Genomic DNA, 18,727 nt, shown 5'->3' with positions numbered 1-18,727 from the left:
TAAAGGGGTACGTAGGATTTGGGCCAATTTTGGCCCCCACCAAAACGATAATAAAATATGTGCCGTTTTTTACCAAAATGCATGTATTTTCCAAAAAAAAAAACATTAAAGTCTGCAAGGACAATTGTTTATGGAAAATCTAATGTTCACCTTATGTGCTGTAGTGAAAGAAAGCATTAGCGTATCTTGCGGGTATACTTAAATAAACTGAAAAAAAACAAAATAATAAATGATTACTGTTACAAATGCTTGATTAGATATCAATGTAAACACATCAGGCTATTCAAACATACATAAGCCGGTAACAGAATTGTCATAGAAACGATCTTAACTAAGGGAAATAACTCTTTGGAATCCTGAAACTAAAAATTTCTTAAAAAATCAATATTATTTTGTTTTAATTTTGTTAACGTTTCAAAGTATGATTTAAAATCATGTACAGAGGTAGAATTCTTGGCCTGGTATATTTATGAGTATAAAACGTGTACTTTTACTGTTGGTTGTCATGGCAACAGGGCTAAAATTTAGCATTTTTTAACTTTTTGCATGTTATAGCTTCAATATTTTGATGTCTGTACATTTAATGGACTTATCACTGTTACAATTGACATTTCATAATGCTCCTGTAAAGAAAGCAGAAAAGAGCCTTTCAGTTGCCATGGCAACGGGGCTAAAATTTAGCATTTTTTAACTTTTTGCATGTTATGACTTCAGTATTTTGATGTTTGGATATTTAATGGACTTATCACTTTTACAATTGACAATTCATAATGCTCATGTAAAGAAAGCAGAAAAGAGCCTTCCAGTTGCCATGGTAACAGGTCATTTGGTATTCTGTTTAATAATGTTTCCTTAGGATAAGTAAGTTTTCATTATTTGTTGTCACAACTTTTAAAATTATAAAGATAAATCTGTTAGCAGTAATGAAATGGGTTTAATTAACTCACTCTGTTTTGCATGCGAAAAAAAGTATAAAAATACTTCATTGCCATGGCAACAAAAGTGAAAATGTATGTTTCAAAGGTTAGAGTACTATTACTGGAGAAAAATTAGTAGAGACTGCACAGTTTCGAAGAGGGCCAATTTAAGAGCTGGTCTTATAGCAATGGCAACAGAAACTAGATGTGTGTCCATAGGACACAGGTGCCCCCCTCCTGTCACTGTAACATGGTTTATTGACTCAGGTTAAGCAATTTTTAAGATGTTTGCAACACAAACTTTTAAGAAACCTTATGTGTATTTTTCACTTAGTTGGCCATCCCTCTAGCCTAGCTGAGTAAAATCCTAAAGAGAACACTTCATAGGCTATAAAACAATCCTCTAATGTTTTATGATTCTAGGTCAACTGCATTACAACATACATGTTTCACAAACTTTTTTTTGAGTAAGTCTGGACAAGAAGTCTGGTCTTGTGTAGTGAAATAATGACTGTAGGTAAAACATTTTCGGAGGTACGCGCGACAAAACATTAAAATGACAACTTTTTCCTAGGTCAGGGGCCATAACTCCTACAATACTGAATGAATCCGGACGCAAAACCCAAGGTGCATAACTGCACATGCTGACCAAAATTCCTGTAAACTTTGGTGACTCTAGGTCAAATACTCTTGAGGCTACGCGAGACACAACATTAAAATGACCAATTGTTAACTAAGTCAGGGGCCATAACTCCTACACGACTGAACGAATCCGGACGCGAAACACCAGGTGCATAACTGCACATACTGACCAACATTCCTGTAAACTTTGGTGACTCTAGGTCAAATACTTTTGAAGCTAGGCGCGACACAACATTAAAATGACCAATGTTTTTACTAAGTCAGGGGCCATAAGTCCTTCACGACTGAATGAATCCGGACGCGAAACCCAAGGTGCACAATTACACATGCTGACCAACATTCCTGTAAAGTGTTGTGACTCTACGTCAAATACTTTTGGAGCTAGGCGCGACACAACACTAAAATGACAATTTTCACAAAGTCAGGGGCCATAACTCCTACAAGACTGAATGAATCCGGACGCGAAACCCCAGGTGAACAACTACACATGCTGACCAACATTTCTGTGAAGTTTTGTGACTCTACGTCAAATACTTTTGGAGCTAGGCGCGACACAACACTAAAATGACCAATTTTTACAAAGTCAGGGGCCATAACTCCTACATGACTGAATGAATCCGGATGCAAAACCCCAGGTGCACAACTACACATGCTGACCAACATTCCTGTGAAGTTTTGTGACTCTACGTCAAATACTTTTGGAGCTAGGCGCGACACAACATTCTCGGAAGGACGGACTGACAAGAGCAAATCTATATGCCCCCACCACTCATGGGAGGGGTGGGGGGTGGGGGGCACAAAAACGACAAAATTATGTTTCCCATGATGGCCTGTCAGTGGTGACTGGGCATGTAACTTGCATTTATTTTTAGTATGGTTTGAATTTGAACTTTAGACCTATTTGCCAAACACTATAGTGGTCATCTACTGAACATAGGCATTCAAGCTATAATGCTGGATGATCATAATAAGTGAAAGTGTTCTCAAGCTTATATAACCTGAATCACTCTTTATCTAATTGTCAGTGACCTTTAACTCTGATCTACTGACCCCAAATTATTCATCTGTTATGATTTAAAGCCTGATGATGACCATGGGCAAAATTATCATTCAGCTTTCCATAATAAAATATTTCAGTCTTAGGGTTACTGTGATATTGACATTTCACCTACCAGCCCCTTAATAAAAGAGATCATCTACTAAACTACAATAAATTTTGACAATCATAAGCTAAAGCATTCTGCTATTATTGATCAGTTACTGCTTTCAGTCTTCTCCATATATATTTTGTGTATAATCATAAATTCCATTTATTGCCTTCACTTTCCAGTTATTGAAGGCCAAATATGAGATATGACCAAATTAGAAAATGAATGCAATGCATTTTCAGTTGTTTACACAACTGACATTAGAATTCATATAATTGTGATACTTGGCTATCTTACTATGAAGTTAAAGAAAGGAAATATGGAGCTAGTTCCAGTCATAATTATGCAGCTTACTAGAAGACTCTAGACTGTATAATATCAGCCTTTTTTCTCATAACAAATCACCATTCAAAAATATATATTTATCATATAGCTGCATCATACCTAATCAATATTATTGCCAGTAAGTATTTATTGATTTATATTTGTAAGGCCATACTATATTAATTGTTAGATTATCATCCACGCCCACTATATTTTATGCCTCCCCTTAATATTTTTAGTTGCCAAGATCATCTATGGAAAATTTCTATAAAGAATGTTATAAATCATTAACTTTCAGTTATTATTGCTTATAATCAAATCAATTTGACAAAAATAACTATTATGTTATTTTTTTTCTTTAAATCCTCATTAAAGCAAAAATAAAATATCTGAAATTAAACAAAAAATAAAAAAAAATTCCTTCCCCTTGTGAAGAAAATTTAATCTAGAAATGAATTTATGATGGCCCCAGATACAGGTTAGGATAACTATACAATGTTATGTATATTATGCTATTCCATGAACTTGTGAAAAGTTACTGCATAACTTTTCATCAGTTTTGTTACATTTATAATAACTTTTTGACAGATGATGGCCACTGAATGTATCATTTTCATTTTTCAAAAAGCAAGATATTTACACAGAAACAAAATTTATTACCATTTAACTGCAAGCATTTTATATAAAATAATGATGTAGGAATGTGATAAATTATACAGTTTGATAAATAATTAGTAAGTTATTAAAAACACTTGATTATCAAGAATTTAGAATTAGCATCCACACTGTAACTTAGATTGAAATGAAACACTGGTAGTCTCTTTGAACACTGTAACTATTACCCCCAAGTAAATGTTACAAATATGGATATTGCACCTTAACATAAACATTAGTCACTTCTCAGTAAATGTGTATTGTGCAATTATTTATTCCAAGTATGTAATTTCTGATGCTCCAGCATGCACCTCCAAATTCATTGTCTGTGGCTGTTTTCAACCTAGATAGTATACCTAGAATGATAGATAAAAAATATGTCTTTTATTACACCATGTGATGAGAAGCATACAATTCACATCATAATAAAGAAATTATATGAACATATTATACATAGACAAAACATATCTATTGAACACAAAACACACACACAAATCCATTGTCTGTGGCTGTTTTCAGCCTACATGTAGATAGTATACCTAGAATGAAAGAAATAAAAAATATATTTCTGTGTAAAAAAAGTGTAAACATGTTGAAATGTAGAATTACAAATGCAAATTACTAGAAAAAGACTAAGTGTCATGACTAATTGAAATGAAATATTCAATCATAAGGTTAAAAAGAGATTTCAAACATTCAAAATACTTACAAGTCCATAGAAAAACAGCTTAGTCTTTCAACATTTTGGAAAGTTGTATATATCTGTTATGTAATGTAATATAAAGCAACTTCATAAATTTTTAATATATCCTTTTCAAATGAAGTTCCTGAAATATTGAATTTTGTTATGACATATATTGAAATCTGTCTGTTTTTGTCATAGTTGATAGAAAATTGATTCTGAATCTTGTGCAGAAACAAATATATACAAAAAAGTCATAAACTATCTTCTCATCTTTATAATAATAAAAATGCAAGGAACAATCTGTGCGTACATCAGGGCATAATTAGTGTTTTGAAGTTTTATGTATCAGATCTTCCTCAGATATTTCAATTCCTCAGTTATAGGTTTTGTACTTTTGTGAAAGGCATGGAAAAAGAGTTCTAAATTACCTTCTTATCATACTGGTTGTTTTGGGCCATTCAATGCTTCAAGGCACACAGAAATACTCCCTAAAATAAAAAAGTCAAATAATATTTTATGACATAACCAATATGCATAATTGTGTGATTCATCAATTAATTTAATTACAGAGGACATATTCATGTTTCTCATATTTTAAATTAGAAAATATATCAACTCAAGACCTCTAACAAAATATTGAATATCTTAGATGAAAATAATCTTAGAAGCTTTATGAATATGACCTCAGGTTTATAGATATAAAGCCACAAAACTGATTTAAAAGCAACTTTCTTGAATTAAAAGGTAATGTTCTGGCAGGTACATGTGTATGACTGGCATTCCACAACAGCTGATCTTTCATTATGTCATGAGAACAAGTAAGTCACACACCACAACTATATTTTGGGTCTCAGTTGATCTGGTGTTACTCTTGCATAAATATGACAAACATTTTCTTTTACTCTAGAAAATATAGCTCACAGAAATTTCAAAAAGAGCATGTGATACACTGCAACCCTGGATATATACAGAATATAGAATAGTTATTTTAAAGTGTTTATACAGTAGAAACAAAGTAGACAGATGGTAAGAACTGTGGAGATTAACTTGGGAGGCCTATAATTATCATAAGAAAAAGTGTGTAAGGAAAATTTTACAATTATCAAAAAGACATACCTTTTGACCACTGATCAGTTGAAAGTAACTAAATAATCATCTCAATATTTATAGTTTTATATCTGAAATATGATACAAAACAAACACTGATTAGTGCAAGACATCACATTTATGTCAATAATAATGATAATAAGAAACTACATTACTAGCCTTTATAATTTCAATCATATTCTGTTGACCTTGAAGCATTCTTTTATATCTGAAGGATTAATTGTCTCATTTGTGAAGGACACCAGAAAAATATTCCATATTTTAATCAATGAACAATGTCTCATTGCTTGTATTTGTCAAATTACTGCTTCATTAATTTCATATACAGTACATGTATTCAATGAGTACACACCATTCATCAGGTTGAATCAGAAAAATAATGCAAAATGTAAACGCTTTCACTGTGTCAGTAGATTTTTGAGTCGGCTAAACGATGAAATCGTTTAGACGAGTCCTTGCTATCGCACGATTTCTCATTCTTAAATGGCCTCACAACACAGCGAAGTGATGTAGTTCCATTGGATTGTCTCTAATTTCAAAGAGTTCATTGATCGAATGAAGTTCATTTATGTCAATCCTATTTGCTATGACCAGTATACGATGTAATCTGTCATATTTATGACTTGTAATTGTGCAATACTCGAATGTAACTCATTAAGCATAAATGGGCATTTTATGAATTGCGCAGGCTTACAAAGCTTCCGTAACATCCAGCGAAAGACAAAAAATAGTTCCACAGAGCTCCAGATAAGATGCGTGTTAGCGTAAATTACGTATAGAAATAATGCAAATACTCATGTCTAATAATTTCTAAGCGTATAAAAACGTATATAAAATTACAGAAATGCACACAATGCCTTTTTAAAAACAAAATCTGAATCGTCTGGTTGCGTTAGGTAACATAGCCGATCCCGATCAGCCTTAATTCTCCCACATTGAACGTATACACGCATCGTATGATTTCTATAAACTTTGCGTGGGTTTCTACACACACGCATGAATTTTGCAGTCAGTAAACGGATAAATTATCGGAAGAAAAAGCTCTTACTGGTTTGTTTAGTTACTACAGATATTAAAAATGATTTTAATTCTTATTTTTCGAGAAATAAACAAATCGGCGAAACATTAAATTGTATTTTCTTGTAGTTTTTGAAATCGAAAGTAGATCGTCTATGTTTGGCTGCTTTGACGAAACGAAACAACTTTTTTATGAAAAGATTTAAATAAGAGGTAATTTAACCGTAAACTTCAATGTCAGATACTGCCAACTGCTGCTAAATGTCTTCGTATCATCACAATTTGTAAAATATATTGTTGAAACTGAAAAGTGTAATCGTATCCGGATATAATATTTTGGGTAAATATCGAGCTGTGTTATGAAATTTTAACATTCATGTAACATACATGATAGATATTATTGTAACAGAAATGATTCTAGAATTTATTTTATTACACCTACATATAATCTATGTCAGACTCGTATTCTAGTCCTGAGGCATGATCTGAAAGTAAAAAGATGAAGTGACAGTCATACTTTGGATATTGTAATACTAGAAAGAATCTAGATCGTAACCTTTCTGGAATTTTGACTGGTTTGGAGAATTTGCTTACGATTCAGGTTCGCAAAAAAATGAAACCGTCACCCATTCTGCTTTTCATGATGACACATGGCTTGATTTTTGCAGTCAGTAAGCGGATAAATTATCCCGAGAAAGAGCTCTTACTGATTTGTTTAATTTCTACTGATTTTAAAAATGATTTCATTTCTTATTTTTCGAGAAATAAACAAATCGGCGAAACATTAAATTGTATTTTCTTGTAGTTTTTGAAATCGAAAGTAGATCGTCTATGTTAGAGTGCTTTGACGAAACGAAACATTTTTTTTTATGAAATGATTTAAATAAGTTCACCGTAAACTTCAATGTCAGATACTGCCAATTGCTGCTAAACTGTCTTCATATCATCACAATTTGTAAAACATATTGTTGAAACTGGAGATTTTGGCGGTATAAAAGAAAGTGTAATCATATCCGGATATAATATTTTGGGTAAATATCGAGCTGTGTTATGAAAGGGGGGGGGGGGGGGGTCGCAGTTAGGTGTCTGCGCAAAATGTTTTTTGATTTTCTTTATAATTTATGACAATACACCTACATGTATTAAGTTTCATTCACAAGTGTTACTGTTATCAGTGTTTACATAATTTTATAGAAATTCACATTTAAAGTGGGTGGGGTAATTTGACATGTAACCAACCAGGAACACAATCTCCGCCGCGTTTTTAAAAATGGTTCAAACTTTTTACTTGGAACTTTCGTGATAAAATAACTATGCAATGGACATTTACACAACATGTTGCGTTTTAAATTGTCTTGAATACTTTTTTCAACACAGAGCCACAAAGTGGCCTAATCAAATTTACTGATTTTCAATGGACGAATTTCACCAAAAACCTAAAACATTTTTTATTAGTTGAGATATTTAGGTGTTATTTTCAGCAGATATTGTAAGCTAAATAAACATTAAAATGACAATATATCAGTACACTCTGATTAATATTGGAAGAGTGGTACACTCTCAAACTAGGGAAAAGTGGGTGGGGTAAATAAACATGCGAAGCTAAACATTCGAAGCAACACAACTATAGGAATAATAATTTTGCAGTTCAAGAAATGGCCTCAGATTATCTACTACTATCTTAATTATGCCTCTATGAGTGGTAGGGGCATATAGATTTGGTCTTGTCCGTGCATGTGAGCATCCGTCCGTCGCCCGAAGTTCTTGACGCATCTAGCTCAAAAAGTATTTGATACAAATTGATGAAAAGTTGCGTGAGTCTTTATCGTGATATGTACTTGCGTACCTTCTATTTTTTGTCTGGCTCCGTCCCTTATTTCGAGAGTTATGGCCCCTGACATAGTCAAAAACACATATTTTCACTTTGTGACACGCCTAGCTCAGAAAGTATTTGATATAGAATGTGTCAGTAGGACACACGGTGTGCCCCCACTTGTACATTTGTCAAAAATAAGGGGCAATAATTCAATGATTCATGTTTGCAGTTTTAAGGGGATATAGCCTCAACAAACATTTTATACATAGGATTCATCATTCTAGGCCATATACCTCTTGAACTATGAGCATCACAAACAAAACATCCACTATTTTGGCTATTTTAAGGGCAATAACTCTGTAATAAGCGCTAAGGTTCTCAAGAAGAATGCCAAGTGTGCAAGGTCACATCATAATCAAGACTCATGCAGTGCTTCATGAATTTACATCAAACTTTCTGAGCTAGGCACGTCATTAGGTAAAAATGTGCATTTTGAACCATTTCAGGGGCCATAACTCTGGAAATAGGAGTCAGACGTCAAATAGGAGGTTCACAAGTTCATATCATGATAAAGACTCATGCATGGTTTCATCAATTATATGTAATACTTTCTGAGCTAGGCGCACAAACAAGGTGAAAATGTGCATTTTTGACTATTTCAGGGGCCAAAAACTCTAGAAATAGGGGGCAGAGTCAGGCAAAAAATAGGAGATGCTCAAGTTCATATCACAATAATGATTCATGCAAGGTTTCATCAATTTATATGAAATACTTTTTGCGCTATCCACATCACAACGTGAAAATGTGCATTTTTGACTATTTCAGGGGCCAAAACTCTGGAAAAAGGGTGTAGAGACCGTAGAAAAATAAAAGGTGCGCAAGTTCATATCATGGTTAAGATTCATGTAAGGTTTCATCAATCTATATCAAATACTTTCTGAGCTAGGCGTGTCACAAGGTGAAAATATGTGTTTTTGACTATGTCAGGGGCCATAATTCTGGAAAGAAGGGGCGGAGCCAGACAAAAAATAAAAGGTACGCATCATAGGTACATATCAAAGGTACATATCACGATAAAAGCTCATGCAATTTTTCATCAATTTATATCAAATACTTTTTGAGCTAGGTGCGTCAAGAACTTCGGGCGACGGACTGACCCTCAGACACACGGATGCACGGACAAGACCAAATCTATATGCCCCCACCACTCATACGGGAATAATTAAGATAGAAGTAGATAATCTGAGGCCATTTCTTGAACTGCAAAATTATTATTCCTATAGTTTTTGTTGCTTCGAATGTTAGCTTCGCATGTTTATTTACCCCACCCACTTTTCCCTAGTTTGAGAGTGTACCACTCTTCCAATATTTAAACAGAGTGTACTGATATATTGTCATTTTACTGTTTATTTAGCTTACAATATCTGCTGAAAATAACACCTAAATATCTCAACTAATAAAAAATGTTTTAGGTTTTTGGTGAAGTTCGTCCATTGAAAATCAGTAAATTTGATTAGGCCACTTTGTGGCTCTGTGTTGAAAAAAGTATTCAAGACAATTTAAAACGCAACATGTTGTGTAAATGTCCATTGCATAGTTATTTTATCACGAAAGTTCCAGGTAAAAAGTTTGAACCATTTTTATAAACGCGGCGGAGATTGTGTTCCGGGCTGGTGACATGTCAAATTACCCCACCCACTTTAAATGTAAATTTCTATAAAAGTAAGTCAAAACTGATAACAGTAACACTTGTGAATGAAACTTAATACATGTAGGTATATTGTCATAAAATATAGAGAAAATCAAAAAACATTTTGCGCAGACACCTAACTGCGACCCCCCCCCCCCCTTTAAACATTAAAGTAACAGACATGATAGATATTATTGTAACAGAAATGATTCTAGAATTTATTTTTATAATACATAAATAGAATCAATATCAGACTTATATTCTAGTGCTGAGGCATGACCTGAAAGTAAAAATATGAAGTGACAGTCATTCATACTTTGAATATTGTAATACTAAAAAGAATCTAGAGGTAATATTTAGAAATTGAAACATAAAATTTTCAGTTAGAAATCGCACCAAAGGCTGTATCAAGGGTCTACATTTTCAAAATTTCCTTGTGGTGATACCCCAAACCCTAATTGCAGGAGGAGGTATCCTCCCACACCCTTCCCCCATATTGCCACTTTACAGTTTGATACATTTGCCCTTTTACCACCTGCCACAATGCCCATTTCAAAATCTGACTGCAGTTCAAAGCGGGAAGGAACAAGCCTCCCCACACCCACCCTGCTACCGACCACGTAAAAATGGCTGAAACATTTTTTCAGCCCAGTCTGGGCCCGTCTGTCTACATGAATCAAAACGGATAATTGAAAGTACATAGACTTGGGGACTACTGACATGGATTTGAAGGGGTTAACAGGTCTGAAATAGAATAAATGATGGTTTTAACTAAAAAAGAACTGCATTTATTAATATTGGTTATCTTTTCCGAAATTGGTAGCTAGTCCGAGTAACTTCTCTTAGTTTCGAATGCGCAATTTTCCTGTCAGTGTAAACATTCATGACACTATATATTGACACTCAGCAACATTTACATATCTTTAAACGCAAAAGTAAGTATACTTTAAATTCACATCCTTTATAATATGATTGAACAATACTTAGCGTGTGACACGGTTATTGCCAGGCCCCTTATCTGTAAAATATCTGAACAGTTCTTTCGTCCATCCGTTACAAATTGTATGTGGCAATCCGCGCTATAAAATTTCAATATATAAATTTTCATATTCAAATTTTATCATGTGCGAATATATACCAGCCGATAATTGCCTGTTTTGGTAATGCCGGAGGCAAATGTTTACTGGAAAAATATTTATAGTCATGGGCAGTATCTTAGTGTCACCTGTCAAATTGTAGTTTGTACTTTGAACATTTTTATTTTTGCGAACCACTCTTCAATTTTAGAGAAATATATTGGGTTTAAATACTTGTATAATGTCAATCAAAGTTTTACTAGGCATCGATTGAATGTCCATTTCATCTATTGTAACAAAATCTCTGTTCAGTTGGGGAAAAAAACTAAAACCAAACTGAAACTGGTAGACTATACTACCAGTACATCAATCATTAGCCGACTCTCAGGCCCTTCAGGCCTTTGATTTGTCTTCCTACTGCAAATTATTGTGAGTGTCACCGACACAACAGTCTGTACCGTTGTGCCACTTGTGTGTCAATAATTCTGCTCTATTTCCATTGAAATAGAATCGAATGAATACTTCCCTATTTACTTTAACACAACAACATTGCATTTTATCTACTTACCCTAAAAATTCAACGTAGAAGGGTAAAATGTTGTAATAATTCCTAGATAAACAATCTACTTTCGTTTTCACATACACATGTTGACAGCGGAGCCACCTATAATATTGCCTGGCAACGAGCACCTGGCTTCAAGTGAGGCCACTCTTATACGTGAGAAAGGCCAGACAAATAATATCATTTTTTTCCAAAATTCATTTATTAGCAACCCTTGCTTCAGTTTCTTGTTAGGAAAATATTAAATAAAATTAACAAATGGAATAGCTGTTATAAATTGTTACTTGAAGCAAGGGTTGCTAATAAGCGAATTTTGAGTCTGAAATGGCCGAATTCAGCAAATTTAACGCGAAATGCCTGTACCGGTCGTACTTTAAACCCATTTTACATCAATACTGAGAATGTGTTATTATTAAAAACGACACAGTTCGGTAGTTTAAAGTTTATTTTAGTGAAAACTGCCGATTTTCAACACTGTCATCGATCTTATTATTTTTCAAAAAGTGGGGGCCATCTGCCTATATAAATCCTACGTACGCCTTTAAAGATGAACATTTCATCAAACAAACATACATTATATGCAAAATCACATTAAAATAATGTTGTTTTCATATTTTCAAAAGTAAATAGCATTAAATCTAAGAAGCAACTAAAATGTCAAGTTGCAAACCCACAATAGAAATGAATGTCCAACTAAAACAGATTTGTCAGTAAAGGTTAAAGGACAGTCTAGATAAGGGAATGGAATCCAGTCTCTAATGTCCCTTCATTTATAAAGCAGGTTTGCAGCAGACTCCTGTTTTTGATGTATGTGGAAAAGACTGTTTGTCCTTATGTATATGTATGTTTATGAGGCGAGATCCGCCATAACACATTCTTACCATACCGTACTTGGTTGTGCTAGAGTCAGTTTATAGGACCGTTTTAACACTAGATGCCCACGGGCAACATGTCGAGCCCGCCAGCTGTCAAAAGGACTAGGAGTTGTACATGACACCCTGTCTCATTGAGGCAAATATTTATGCCAAATAAAAAATGATTGCAAAAAGTTACAATATAAGTTATTATAGTAACAACAAAGGGAAGTAAATCTTTAAAAAATTCTAAGTCCTCACGAAAATCCTTACCAGTAGAGATTGGATGTATTATGCATTTTGTACTACAGAAAAGTGGTCTTGATTTTTCCCTACGACCAGTAATAAAAAAAAATCAATATAAGCTATTTATAGTAACAACAAAGGGAAGTAATTCTAGATTTTTGCACATGACGCTCCATCTTAAGATGGTGAACAATTGTGCCAAGTTACGTCACAATACCTGTATGCATGAAAAAGAAATGCTCCGGACAAAGTCATTCTTGTATCTGACATGTGACCGCTAAGTCTGACCTTGACCTTAGACCTAAGGTCCTGGTTCTTGCGCATGACACTCCGTCACATGGTTGTGAAGATTTGTGCCAAGTTACATCAGTATCCCTCCATGCATGAAGAAGAAAATTAATGCTCCGGACAAAGTCATTATTGAATTTAACCTTTCTCCTCGAAGTGTGACCTTGACCTGTGTGATAGGAACCTGCAGTTTGCGCATGACACTCACTGAGGTTAACTTTCATGCCAAATATAAATGAGATTGCTCCACGCATGTCAAAGTTATGGTCCGGACAAACAAATCCGGACGGACGGACGCACGCACATACACAGAACAGCCATTTGGACAACTATGTCTTTTCGTCCGCAAGCGGGCTCGACAAAAATTAAGATATAACATGTTTGCCAATACATTTGACACAGGTACTATCGATACATATGTATTTGAGAACAGAAGTATCTGCAGCTGAATTAACATCACTGGAGCCAGCATATGAAATGAGTGTTTTGTTGTCTTGTTGATGTATTTAAGGAGGAACCACACTATAACAATTTTTCAGAGCCCACGTTATTGACTGGTACCAACAAAAACTGGAAGATATTTCTGATTTAGATCTGTGTATATTTTTACTTTTAATGCATCAGTGACATTTCCATGACGTCGCAAACATGACCACTTCGCGCACTTTTGACGTCAGATATACGGGGACAAAATCTGCCTTGAAATTATTGTACCGGCAATATTTTTTAACGTAAACCCATAAATTATACATGAAATGAAAGCTGACATGAAACTCCAGACGATGATTTAATCGGAATTGCTCTACGTTTTCGCGTAATAAAATGAGAGCCAAAAAACGAGTTTTCTTTTAACTTAAATTTTCCACAAAAAATAGCTTCGCTCAGCATTAAAAAAAATCCATCCGTAATTTTTTTACCAAAATAGAATATGTTTTACACTAATACGTCCTGTAAATATGTAGTAAAAAACAGAAAGTTTTACCATGCCGTTTTGTGGCTATAAGAACTTTTTAAGCATCACTACAGTAACATTTTTCGACGCGGAAAAAAATGACGTGAATGTGAAGATATGGCCCTTAAGGTTAGGCAAAAAATGTTTGTTTCTGGTAACATGCTAAATAAATAGGGTAGGTAGCTTAAGTGCCGCCAGTTTTTATTTACACATTTACAATTAACTATAATAGATTTTTTTTTAATGAGGAATTAATCGGAATTGCTCTACGTTTTCGTTTAATAAAATGAGAGCCAAAAAACGAGTTTTCTTTTTACTTAAAATTTCCACAAAAAATAGCTTCGCTCAGCATTAAAAAAAATATCCATTCATACTTTTTTGATTAAAACTGAATATGTTTTACATTAGTATGTTTTCTGAATAACAGCCAAAATTTAGAAAGTTCTGCGGTGTCGTTTTTAGGTAATTAGCTGTTATACGTTGATACTAGGTCAACAAATTTACGTTTTCTCGACGTCACCGTTTTAAATTATTTTTTAAGAATTGACAGGTTACGCAGCATTCAGATCAACGTGAAATTACATTAGTTATCCCATTACTTAGTAATTGTGGTAGCTTTTATGGAATGTGTAATCACACAGACGGTAACACTATCATTAGTTAACATACTGCCAGATCCGAATATCTACCGTTCAGAAATATTATGTTTCTGCGAGGATAAGTACTAATTAAAGAATAGGCTGAGACTATGGCATTCGTTTATAGTGATAAGAATAATTATCACATCAGTGGAAAAACTAGTGTAAATTTCCTTTTAGTGACCTCATTATCTGCGTGGTCATATTCGAAGTTATGCAAGATAATAAACATGTATTATTTGAAACTCTTCTTGCTAACACATTTTCCCAAAAGAGAGTTATAGACCTGAGCCTATTTAACAACGCAAATAGTTAACATATTTTATATACTTTGTATAAAACTTCTTTTGACAGAAAATGACAAAATTTGAAAGTTTGTGACAAAAAAAGACAACATCTTTTCGTCCGTCTGTACGTAATTTTGGATAAAAGCTGTATTTCCGTACTTTTCCGTACGGTAAAAGGCAGTGTTTTTCATTAACTTCACATAATTGTAGAATGTTCCAAACACTAGATATTTTAATGAAATAACTTTAATAAATTATATCTAAACATTGTCTAAGCAGATATGTAATTTGTATATTTTTATCGCCGACGGTTTCGTCGGAGGACCGTCTCAAAATATATCATTTTTTCGTGAAAATATGCATACTTCTTCATATATCAAATAGAGGGGCTGGCCTTGTCAGAGGAGTCATATCTTCATAACCTGATGTCCGATTTTAATAAATGATACCTTGTTGCAAAGGGCAAGAAAGTACCTAGAGAAAACATGCCACGTCAGGTTCGAACCCGGTCGACTAGGGGTCAAGGTCATAGGTCAAATTCCGGTAATATTCTCAAAATATGAACTTTCAGAGCAGTCAAGGCAGTCCTGAAAACTCAAGCACTACCTTCACTGAGTCCAATGACACCATTGAAGCAATTCTCACGGCTCCTCGTGGCGGGCCGGCTTAGTCTTGGCCAGCACCCTTCTGCAAATACCAAGTTTTTCATTTTCTGATACCTGTCCTGAGCTCATATGGACTTGTAAATAGCTTAAATGTAAAGCTTAGACACCTACAAACATATTCATATATAGTAAAGGTAGGTACCTGGGGTGTAGAGACACGAACAAGGGTCAAAATCTAACATAGTGTCATTATCAGCTGAAATTCAGTATGAATTTAATACAGTACCATTCCTCCATGTATTACCTCCCCTGACACATATGGCTCACCCAGATTTTCGAACATGGTCTTAATCCGTAGCCAGGACCCATACCTAGTCGACCATGTATTATAAGGGTACAAGTTTATGTCAAAAGGGACCCAACTGGGTCGAAAACCTTCCAGACATGGTCAAAAAAGCCATTTCGAACCTACTTCGTAGCCGTAACATGGCCTTATACCTAATAATAAATGTATTACAGTTAATTGGAACTGTGTAAATAAAAACTGGCAGCACCTTGGCTTCCTACCCTATTTTGTAACATGTTACCAGAAACAAACATTTTTTGCCTAACCTTAAGGGCCATATCTCCACGACATTTTTTTTCAGCGTCGAAAAATGTTACTGTAGTGATGCTTAAAAAGTTCTTATTGCCACAAAACGGCACGGTAAAACTATCTGCTTTTTACTACATATTTACAGGACGTATTAGTGTAAAACATATTCTATTTTGGTAAAAAAAAAATTACGAATGGATATTTTTTAACGCTGAGCGAAGCTATTTTTGTGGAAAATTTAAGTAAAAAGAAAACTCGTTTTTTGGCTCTCATTTTATTACGCGAAAACGTAGAGCAATTCCGATTAAATCATCGTCAGGAGTTTCATGTCAGCTTTCATTTCATGTATAATTTATTGGTTTACGTTAAAAAATATTGCCGGTACAATAATTTCAAGGCAGATTTTGTCCCCGTATAACTGACGTCAAAAGTGCGCGAAGTGGTCATATTTGCGACGTCATGGAAACGTCACTGATGCAGTAAACGTAAAAATATACACAGATCTAAATCAGAAATATCTTCCAGTTTTTGTTGGAAACAAGTCAATAACGTGGGCTCTGAAAAAAAGTTATAGTGTGGTTCCTCATTAAGCCAGCATACGTCTTTGCTTACAATTGTAACAATATGAACAGTTGCAATATTTTGGACTTTCCTCAGATTCACCTAAACACAGAGACATGAAAGAAATAAAATATATAGTAAACATAAAAAGCTAAAAACACAAAGATTTTTACTTGGGATTTTTGTTTTCACGGCGATCCTCACGGCAATCATCAAAAAGAGTGAGTGAGTGAGTGAGTTGGTTTTACGGCGAATCGACACAAAATGATCATACAATGTATATCGAAGATTCTATTCTAAAATTTCTCGTTTATTTTCAGAATGTTTCTAATTAATTTCTTCAAATTATCATGAACTGTCATGTTATATGATATCTAAATCACTGCTAACCTTAGGCTCATCTGTCACATGCACACTTCTACCAACGAAGTAACTCATGTGAAACAAAATAGGTATTCAAAGGCTACTTTTTGCATCTATATAGTCAAATCAATACATAAAATTCTCACTTCGATATGAAAGTTCTCTGTTGTAATAAGCCTAATATGTGCATATACTTTTATTTATTATAGTTCACTATACTAGAGGCACTATTTCGTAGTTATGATTAAAGAATAACCGCTAAATATATTTCTAAAAATAGACAGCGGTTTCCGCCATTATCCGTTCAAAACCGAGTGTTGTCGAATATGGATGTACGGTACGGGGATTAGGAGCAACCAGCTTTTTACCCAACCGGACCTAATTTTTAACCTGTCCGAAATTTCATGGAGACAAATATTCCGACCAATTATCATTAAGATTGGACCAAAAATGTGGCCCGAGTTTAACTCCCTGAGGCCGATATCATAATATACATGCTGCGGCGAGATAAGAATTATTTCCTGACGTCGAAGAACACAATATGATCTTATCTTAATCACACTCGCATGCAGTCAATTGAAATCATTTCACTTCGAAACTTTCACCATTTTTACACACCTACTGCGTTTAATAAATATTTGAACATTTCCGATTTTATTACTTTTTTTTCACATGTAAACACATTAAATTCCAATAAATAGAAATACATTATTAACACAGAGTATTTACATCAGCATTACTCAAAATTAACACCCATTTTTTGAGTGAATATCGATGGTTTATTTTGATGTAAATTAATTTCTAAACATGTACATAAACGTTGTGTTTATTTACACATATTGTTATGTATGAAACATGTTTTGCTGTGTTATTTTTATCCATTAGTTTATATATTTTAGCTTTCTAAAACTTAACATTTTCCGACCATTCATTTCTCTGATAATGAAATTTCATCGTCTGAACCATCATCCGACGGATTTGGTACGTCAAAATCAGCATGATAATGGATATTTTCTTCGCTGTAAGAAAAATCTCTGGCAGCCGACATTATTTTAATCTTTTGAAATACAGTATGAACGAAACACAGCGGAGTTCGTCTTTTTTATTTCCTTTACCGCATATTTACAAACATTTATTTTAACAAGGAAACTAATTATTAGCATAATTAATAATTATATAACATCTAAGAAATAATAGCCGGTTTGCAAAATAATTTTGCTTTTATCAGGATTATCAAAAATTAACAAGTATGTGACGCAATCAGCATGATCTCGGTGCAGCGACTATACTCGTCAATCGCCGTCCTGGGGAGTCCTGATAACGCGCGTATAGTCAGATATCGACGCTACGGGGGTAGAAAATATAGCGCCTTTAGTCGCATTTCGGCCCCAAGGAGTTAAACAAGCATTTTCTTTCATTTGACCTTGTGACCTAGTTTTTGACCCTAAATGACCCAGATTAAAACTTGTCCATAATTATATGTGAACAAACATTCGGACAATGTTTCGTGAAGATTGGAGCAAAACTGTGGCCTCTAGAGTATAAACAAGCTTTTAATTTAATTTTAGTAAGTGATCTAGTTACCTACATGACCCAAAGTCGAAATCTTATAAGACTTCATAATACCAAACATTCCAACCACGGTCTATGAAGATTGAATAAAAAATGTGACCCCTAGAAAGTTAACAAGATTTTCCTTT

At 34.1% G+C, this 18,727-nt stretch overlaps 1 long non-coding RNA gene across 1 annotated transcript; it reads right to left on the bottom strand.

Annotated features, from left to right (window-relative positions):
* Positions 1–3,729: 3,729 nt before the first annotated feature.
* Positions 3,730–6,652, bottom strand: LOC128554735 (uncharacterized). Its single transcript, XR_008369682.1, has 3 exons — positions 5,487–6,652; positions 4,395–4,858; positions 3,730–4,041 (listed from the first exon to the last, which is right to left on the bottom strand). It is a non-coding gene; the product is annotated as an uncharacterized LOC128554735 (long non-coding RNA).
* Between the last annotated feature and the right edge of the window lie 12,075 nt (positions 6,653–18,727).

This window comes from Mercenaria mercenaria, unplaced genomic scaffold, assembly GCF_021730395.1.
Source record: "Mercenaria mercenaria strain notata unplaced genomic scaffold, MADL_Memer_1 contig_697, whole genome shotgun sequence".
NCBI lineage: Eukaryota > Metazoa > Mollusca > Bivalvia > Venerida > Veneridae > Mercenaria > Mercenaria mercenaria.
The sequence above is the reverse complement of the archived record's forward strand: the minus strand, read 5'-3'. Positions and strand labels throughout refer to the sequence as shown.